Source organism: Helianthus annuus, chromosome 4, assembly GCF_002127325.2.
Source record: "Helianthus annuus cultivar XRQ/B chromosome 4, HanXRQr2.0-SUNRISE, whole genome shotgun sequence".
Lineage (NCBI taxonomy): Eukaryota > Viridiplantae > Streptophyta > Magnoliopsida > Asterales > Asteraceae > Helianthus > Helianthus annuus.
The window spans coordinates 143057898-143066583 of NC_035436.2; the positions used below are offsets into that span (position 1 = coordinate 143057898).

The 8686-nt window shown below is 34.7% G+C and overlaps 1 long non-coding RNA gene across 8 annotated transcripts; it reads right to left on the reverse strand.

Annotated features, from left to right (window-relative positions):
* Window positions 1-292: 292 nt before the first annotated feature.
* Window positions 293-6788, reverse strand: LOC110936760. 8 transcript variants are annotated; one of them, XR_004891399.1, is made up of 12 exons: window positions 6305-6788; window positions 5894-6000; window positions 5729-5820; window positions 4332-4441; window positions 3498-3584; window positions 3220-3346; window positions 3043-3097; window positions 2096-2229; window positions 1261-1311; window positions 1063-1153; window positions 761-836; window positions 293-643 (listed from the first exon to the last, which is right to left on the reverse strand). It is a non-coding gene; the product is annotated as an uncharacterized LOC110936760 (long non-coding RNA). The 8 variants fall into 8 exon arrangements; XR_004891396.1 differs by having other exon boundaries at window positions 1095-1171; window positions 6305-6787; XR_002590259.2 differs by having other exon boundaries at window positions 1095-1153; window positions 4410-4441; window positions 5729-5816; window positions 6305-6786.
* Between the last annotated feature and the right edge of the window lie 1898 nt (window positions 6789-8686).

Genomic DNA, 8686 nt, shown 5'->3' on the forward strand with positions numbered 1-8686 from the left:
TAGGAAAAAATAAAAGAAAATAAATAAAAAGAATATGGATGAGAGAGAGAGTTTGAGAGAGATAGGAAAGCTGGCGACACCAGAAGTTAGAAGGGAAAGAAATAGCAATTGAGATGGTCTCTATATATACAAAAAATTTACTTGGAATGGAAGTTTACACACACACGTAGCCTATTGGTATTAAATGCCTATATTCCACCTTTAAATCCTATGCATACACGTACCCTATGATTCTTTATATATTTTAAACTAGCCTAAGATCACGCGATTTTCGCGGGTGGCTTAACACAAATATATAATATCTACTGGCATTGAATCCTCAGGTAGATCATCATTTTTGTTCTACGCCTTTCCAAACTTAGGCTTCATGTCTAAGTCTAAGAACCCGCGAGCTTCGCGGGTTGGTAAAAGAAAATTTCTGAATACTATTAAACTTACAATAGTGCACGGTCCTCACGAACGTTGTTGTCCACTTCAATAATTTTTGACCCAGCCAACAACATAACCAATCCAGAAGTCACAATGGGAGTAATACCGAGCTCCATGACAGTCCCACGGTTTGAAGCAAGAATAATATGCATCCAGTAAAATGAAACGTCACTGAGGCATTTTAGTGAGCATCTCATGTGCAGCACAATATCATCTGTTCCAATATATAGAGTGAATACTCTAAGCAAATGAACAATCCAAAGTTTGCTATATATAGAAAAAATAAATATTTAAGTTCTATGCTTGTTGAGAGACAGTATTATGTGAGTACCTATGATCTATATATTTACGTAACCATCAGCCATGAGTTGTCCCCTCATGGAAAAGTTTTGTGTTTTGCTGAGCACCTGAAAAATGGAATATATGTTGTTAGTAAGAGTTCATATTTCATAGGTCTAGAGATACCGTTCGTAGTAGACGGCTCCCCAACTGGATAGAGCATAATCAATAACATAGTGACTCTAGAGTCTAGATACCAATTTTGTACAAATGAGATTTGAGAGTCGTTTGTCAATATTCGATTCCAAAGGAACACACTCTCAAATATCTTATTTGATTGGAGATTTAACTTACGAAAGAGTAGAGAGAAAAAGACTGTCACCCACCTCCATTTTGATGAAAAAGCATCATCAACCACCATTGATTCTTGCTTCTGGTTTTTCACCTAACATGTCAAACAACTCTTTTAAAAAAAGAATTTAGCAATTTGGTAAATATTAAAATTGTCAATTTGATATGAAAAAAGTAACTAAATATTATAGGATTACATACCAAGATTTAGCACTTTTGGGTACAGTTGAGGAACATCCTGTTCTTCTAAACCTGGCAGCACACACCAAAACCTCACAAATCGACATCGTCATGACCAATTTAATTTCATTAATAATCCAGAAAATCTTGTTGTAACCAATCCAAAACCTGGTTAATTTCATTAATAATCCAAAAAATGCAATAGCTTTACCATTTACATTGCAAACTTCATTTTTTGCCACTCTCCTTTAGACCAATTTAATCACAAACGACGTCTCAAATCTTGTTGAATAATTGGAAAACCCTAAACATTCCTTATGAACGACTAAAAAAATACGTTTCCTTTTGAACTTGATGGAGAAGCGAAGCGTTTCCTTTGTAGCCCTAATCTTAACGTCATCAACATCCCATCGCTGAAACCCTTCATTGATTTAACTTTGTTTCACAATCAAAGGAGATCCTTTTTAATTAGTCATGACGAACGATTGATTTCTTTAGATTGCATAGGATTTGAAATGATGATTGCGATGGGGAAATGGAACGAATGGAGATGAATCAATGGAGAGAAACAACGATTGTTGTCAAGATGAATCAAAGGGAGAAACGGCTTATGACTCGTTTACACCCCTACCAGCTATGTTAAGTAGGGTTCTTGGTTCGGTTAAGTCCAGCATAGTTTGGTTAAAAACTGAAACCAAACCGTTTTATTTATTTTAAACTTGAACAAACACTATGTTAGATTTGAGCATTTTAAAGCATAGTCAAGTATTGCATTTTCATCACACAACCACATTGAAAAAAAATTATAAAAGATAACAATAACAATAATAAACAAAAATAGTTTTTTTTAGCTTACCCTTGATGCTTTAACCAATGTGAAAATTGATACATCTGAACTGTTTCATTTGATGCATGACATGCTAGAAGTAGATAATTACGCGGCTGCACCATCCAGGCGAACCTCATGAATAATCCAGAATACACACATAGCTGCACCAAAAATGAGAGGGTTATAGTTTGGTTATTATGTTTAACCTCATGTTATTGTAAATGAGCATCATATTAACAGTAATCACATTCATTTAACTGAGGTCAGGTGGCAAGGTGGCAAAATGGGCAGATTGTGCAGGCTGAAAAACAGGTTAAAAAGGGTCAGGTCGACATACTACACTTTTTAAAGTTTTTAACCAAAAATATTAATTTTGTATATGTCAAAACTTTTGGTCCGTAAAAGTTTGTTTTTCGCATCCGGATCCAAAAGGTTTAAAATCTTGCCATTTTCATCCAACTCGTTAACTCCATCCATTTTTCTCCGTTAAATGAGGGTTAATTCCATCTTTTTAGACATTTTTTTATTAAAATAAACAACATTATTAAGAAGTAAAGATCCACACCTATTGACTTTCTAGTTATTACTTTTCTTATAAACATTAACAAATAGGTAAAAGAACGAAAATACCCCTGACTTAATGTTAAAAGTGGATGGAGTTAATGAGTCGGATGAAAATGGCAAGCTTTTAAACCTTTTGGATCCAGATGCGGAAAAGCAAACCTTTAGATGAAAGTCGCAAAAGTGGTCAAACCTCAAAAAAGGCATTTTACTCTTTTCAATTAAATTATACATAAGATTTTATGCGCTTAAATACACGGGTTCACTTTCAACCTGTTCAACCAGTTTGACTTGTGTTCTTTTAAGCTTTTTTAACCCATTTGACCCGCTAGAGAATACATATAAGCCTAATCAATCCCTTATAAGTAAAGGGGTCAAAATTGCCGCCTCTACAACAGGTGATCATGACTAACCTGCACTCATATTGCCGGATATCATCTCTAGAGGGTTCTGCATGTCAACCAACCCCTGCATGATTTCACCAATCAGAAAGTTCAATGAGGAAATTCTTGCTACAAAGCAAACCAAATTATTTCAAGTATCATAGAAATCTGTTATAGAATTATTAATGATGTAGTAAAAAAACGCACCGCAACAACAAATCCACAGTTGGCTACAGGACCCTAGAAATGGGTAGTTTTAGGCCCAACAGGACTGTTCATGAATGCTAGAAAGGAAGCCATTTATTGTCTTGCTGATATACACCTCTGAGATGATCTGTATAAAACAAATTATAAGTAGTCCATTGGCTGTAATACGTGTGATGAAACCAGGTGTGGTGATATCAAAAAGACAGAATTACAAGTAGGATACTATACAGAAAATTGGTAAAACTAAATGCTAGAGAGACACGCAAGCAAGCGATAACCTTTTGCTTAAAACATAAATCAACTGTCTCAAATCCAGCAATCTGACCAAAGCAAATGGTATAACTCATGCCACCAATGCCACCTAGCTGAGATAATAAAATACAAAAATAATCAGGATAATTTGATCAAGGGTGTTTGTATATATCATTTTGATTAATCTATAAGTAAATAAATACTCCATGTACAGAGCAGTAATATCAAATATTAGATAAAGAAAATAAAACAAATATTAAAATAGAATTTTAGGTGGTCAAATGAACCAAACCCTACAAAAATCCTACAACATTAAGATGCAAGCCTCATCCTAAATAGGAAAAAAAATAAGGAAGCATGAGCAAATTGGTACATGCAGGGAAATAAGTGGGCTAGAGAAAAAGGGTTTTGCTGAAATAAAGTTATGTTGAACTTTTAGTCAAAACGGCTTAATTTAACCCATCAATACCTTTTAGTGCTTTTTATGGATCTAATAAATATAATAAATAGTTAATGTATTATTCTCTCTATGTAATCAAAAAATCATATTATGAAAACAGTCACATATTTTTTTTATAAAACAATTTCGAAGAGTTTAAGCATTTGATTACAGTTTAGATAGTCCAAACCAGTTTAACTGGTTGGTTTCCATGAAACCCAATTTGACCCGTTACCCAACCCATCCATTTTGCCATCCGTATACATGATCCAACCCAACCCAACCGCTTTGACCCAAACCGAAAGACTAACATGTTGACACAAACCCAATTTAACCCGTTACCCAACCCACCCATTTTGCCATCCGTATAGATGATCAGCTACAAAACATGAGTGTGAAGATAGAGTTGTTAGGACCTCACCGTCTCTGTTGAGTTCACGTTCGCAAAGAGAACATAGCCCATAATAAGATAATATATCAGTTCTGTTGCAACACTTACTTGCATATAGGACACCATACCTCTTTTCCCACCTATTGCCAACATACAAACATATAAATGTTATAATTATGCTTAAAAGTTTGGATCAAAAAACATCTTGAAGATGCAAAGGTGTATGATTATTGGTTGATACATATTTACTAAAGTGATCTACGTGGCTTTTATGCTATTACATTAAATTCTAAAAATTAAAGATCAAATCACAAATTGGTACACTTAAATTATTTCCAAAATCAAAACTTTTCTGCCCAAAAAGAAGCGTGATGAGGAAAAAAACACTGTCCATACCAGTATTATTAAAAGAATAAACACGGTCCAAAAACAGGCTTTTCACGGGGCACATTGTTAATGTTATTAAACTTAAAATCCCGTCTAACGAAAACGAAGATAACGAAGGAAACTCTCCGTCTGAGAACGATAGTGATACGGACTCGAGTTGCGTGCAGTTTTGAGCCAATGACTTTAAACTATTGTCGGTGAGTCTTAACGGGTTGTCCATTAAAAGCGGAAGCGAGAAAACTATATGACTCGTATCGAAATGGCCCGGAGATTTTTTGAGTTTTCAGCCAGCCCGATAATATCACAATTGCGTGCGCCTATACACATGTCTAGATGAACTTTCTCTAAGTTTTTGCATTTGTCTAAAATACAAGCTAACCCTCTACCCGGGCTGATCATGCAGTTGGTGAGCATAAGTTCCGTCATGTTTTCACACGGGACCCACTGTTTTTGCCACCGGTCAACAGCTAACCGGTCATACAGTTTCATGTACCTGTAGTTTGAGTCAACCTCGAACTGCAAACGTTTCATGTTTCGCCAAGTGGGCCCGAGTTTAACTAAACAACCTTCTCCAATACCCCGAAAATTCTTGATGCAAAGATCTTGAAGCGTTTCTTGCTTACCGAGACACTCAAGCCACTCAACGTTGCTTATGTTTAAACAACGGATAAGATGAATTTTTTCAAGTCTTTGCAGCCCGAAACTATCGAAAATATGTCTAAAATTACATTCCATAACTTTTGTGGACAAACTTCCCTTGATGCAACAAACATGCTAATAACGGGTACGCACCTTGCGGTCGATTCGAAAAATTGTGAGGCGCCATTTAAGGTTTCTTTTGAGAATGTTGAAACAAAATAGAGGAAAATAAGGAAGGTCTCAATCACGTAGGTTGATTGACTGTGAACCAAATTAGGGTTTTCAATTGTTGATGACAAAAGAAAAGGCGGATGAAGAGGTGTCTAAACGCACGGAAGCATAAAGATGTGCAATTGAATAAAGATCAAAAAAATTCAAAACACATACAAAATAAACATTACCAGAAGCCGAAATTTTATTCGGTACCAAAGACAATTGAAGCTTTATTGAAACTGTATCTACTTCACTCGAATTTGTGTCTGAATCACACTGGCTACCAAATTGAAAAGCATAATTAGTAAATGTTCAGATATACAAATTAAAAGGATGACATATAAAACCATTACCTTGAAAATGGCCTTTACCATCATATACGTTACAATTTCTTCATTCTACTCCCTTCCTGCTATTTGATTATGATCCCTTTGTTCTCACAAAAAACGGTAACCTAACACTATTATCAAACCTCAAACCATTACAATCAAATTAATAATCAACTCAAAAACTGATCTTTAAAGCTAAATTCACTTTGGAAATAGTAATATCAACACAACAATAAACAAATCCTTAAGAAAAGCTTATATCAAAATGGTGATTAATTTTTTACAAACCAAAGAACTCAGTTCGCTACTTAATTAATTAAGAGACAACCTCAAAGGCTAACAAAATAAAACCCTAGATTACTATAATCAAAACTAAATCAAGCCCTAATCAATCACGTCATCTTCTTCCAGACTAAATTAGTGCTTAAAGGTTACCTGTAATCAAGTCAGGTCGGCGATGCTCGTTTATTTCAGTTCCTCCTTCATCGTCGGTTCGGGTTGGTTTGGTCGCTTACCGCCATAAAACACCATCCACGTCTCCTCTCGTGTTGTATCTGTCTTTCTTATAAGATGGATTTGTGAAGCAGGGAAGCAAGAAAACGGGCAGTAGAGAACACGCAGCAAAGCAAGAAAAAATGCCAAACTAAAGGTTTTGATTGCTTGAAAAAGAAGCTGCTCAAGAGTTTAGATGAGAAATAGGGTTTATGAATCGTAACATGGGAGGAAGAGGCATTGTATGAGTTAGAGAATTTTGTGAATCGTGTTGATTGCAAACCTAGTTTTTCGGATGAATGTATTAAGAGGTGAAGAGTTGCAGAGAGAAACAACGAAAGACGAAAGAAAAAATATCAAGGAAAAAAACTTACCTATTTTCAAAAGGAAAGAAGATTGCAGGAGAAGGAACAACCATCTACGCGTGTTTTAGTTTAGGGTTTAGTTTGAGCGGGATTTTGTAAATTTAGAAGCTGTAGGGAAGACAGGTGGAATTAGTGGTGTAAGATCATGCCATGTGGCCTCAATTTATTTTGTTTTATTAGAAGTAGTAGATTTTAATATTATTTATTTATCAAGAATGGACACTTAGAGATATGCATACATTTAGGTGGGACACGAAACATGAAATTGAAATGGAACATGGGACACGACAGGTTTTTCATATGTAGCCACTTTGGTATTATTATTATATTATTTTATTATTATTGTTATTTATTAATTTAACTACTTTACTTATTTAGCGTGTATAACTTCTAAATTATGATGTTTTAGAAAACAATAAATATGTCTTTAGAATGAGAATAATCTTATCTATATTTTGAACCAAGTTTCATTAAAAACAGAGTAGGTTTAAATATAATGTATTTTTATAATTTAATTATTAAAACGGTTCCTGGGTCAGACTAGGTACTTCATATTTCTAATAGTTAACTTACCTGTAATCTACCCGTCTTAATAATATAAGTTATTATATACTTTTATTTTATTTACAAAGGTCACCCATATACAGGCCAATTATTTAATATAATATTTCAACCAACTATATAAAATAGTGCTTAAAACTATTTGGGTTGAATATTTATATTAAAAATAAACTAGTTACTAGTGGTTAATAAATTTAACCAAACCTATAATTCTTATATAAAAATAGGAATGCTACAAAAAGTCCCGGGCAGTATGTAATCCTTTTTATATGTATTGGAATGTTAAGTTTATAAATTTCATTTTGTCATTATATGCATAAATATATGAAGTAAATAAATCAAAACTCATTCCTTTTAAATTAATCTGCCTACCCATTTATTAAATAAAGAATCTTAGCGGTATAACCTAGCCTTCGTGTCATTATAAGACCCGGCCAAGACGGTAAAACCTGATTAAAAGATTCAGATTCCTGTTAACCTCTGTAAACATGTTAACACTCCTGGCAGACGTGATTCGTTAAAATCACATGTGTCATTTTACACAAGGATCCTTCTAAGGATTCCAAAACCTAAATTAATGATTTATAAATCATGGGTTTAAATCATCAAATGAGATGATCATTTATCAAACATCCATTAGTGATGTAGTGCCTACGGGCCATACTCATTGTCATATAAGACAAAAGACAGATGTAGTCTATGACTCCCTGTCAGAAAGGTAAAGAACTAGGTTCAAACCTGCATGCCTTGATTCTCTAAAATCCTGGCTTATAATATAAAATGTCCCTGTGACTAGGCTTTTGTGCCACTAACAACATTGTTTGTAATTAGGATAAGTTACATTAAAATCCTAAATAAATGTGAGTAACAAATTAACCAAATATGGTCTATGTGTACCATGGTTAATGAATTGCCATAAAAGACAATTCCATAATGAACTCCCAAATAAAACTGTTGTCATTATCTTATGTAACAGCTCAAGATTTCAATGGCTGACTCGGATGAGATTAATAGTCATCCAAATGAGAATGAGAATGATAACGCCCGAATTAATATAACGGGTGCTGAACTGAAAGCGTTAGTAGACAACGCTGTTATAACGGCCTTAGAACGGCAGTATGAGGAATATAGCGGGTCTCGAAGTAGGACGCTATCCACACCGCATTCTAAGTCCAAGACTCATTCCGAGGCACATAGAAAGCCTCCCTCCAAGAAGGAAGAACCGAAGAAAGATGATGATCGTCACTCTTCGAACCACCATAGTGTTCCGTCTCAAAGGGTCGTGCTGAACCAAGGACCCCGTGATAAGGGTTGCTCCTACAAGTACTTCGTTTCATGCAAGCCCCGGGATTTTACAGGGGAGAAAGGAGCGATAGACTGCATGACATGGTTAGATGTG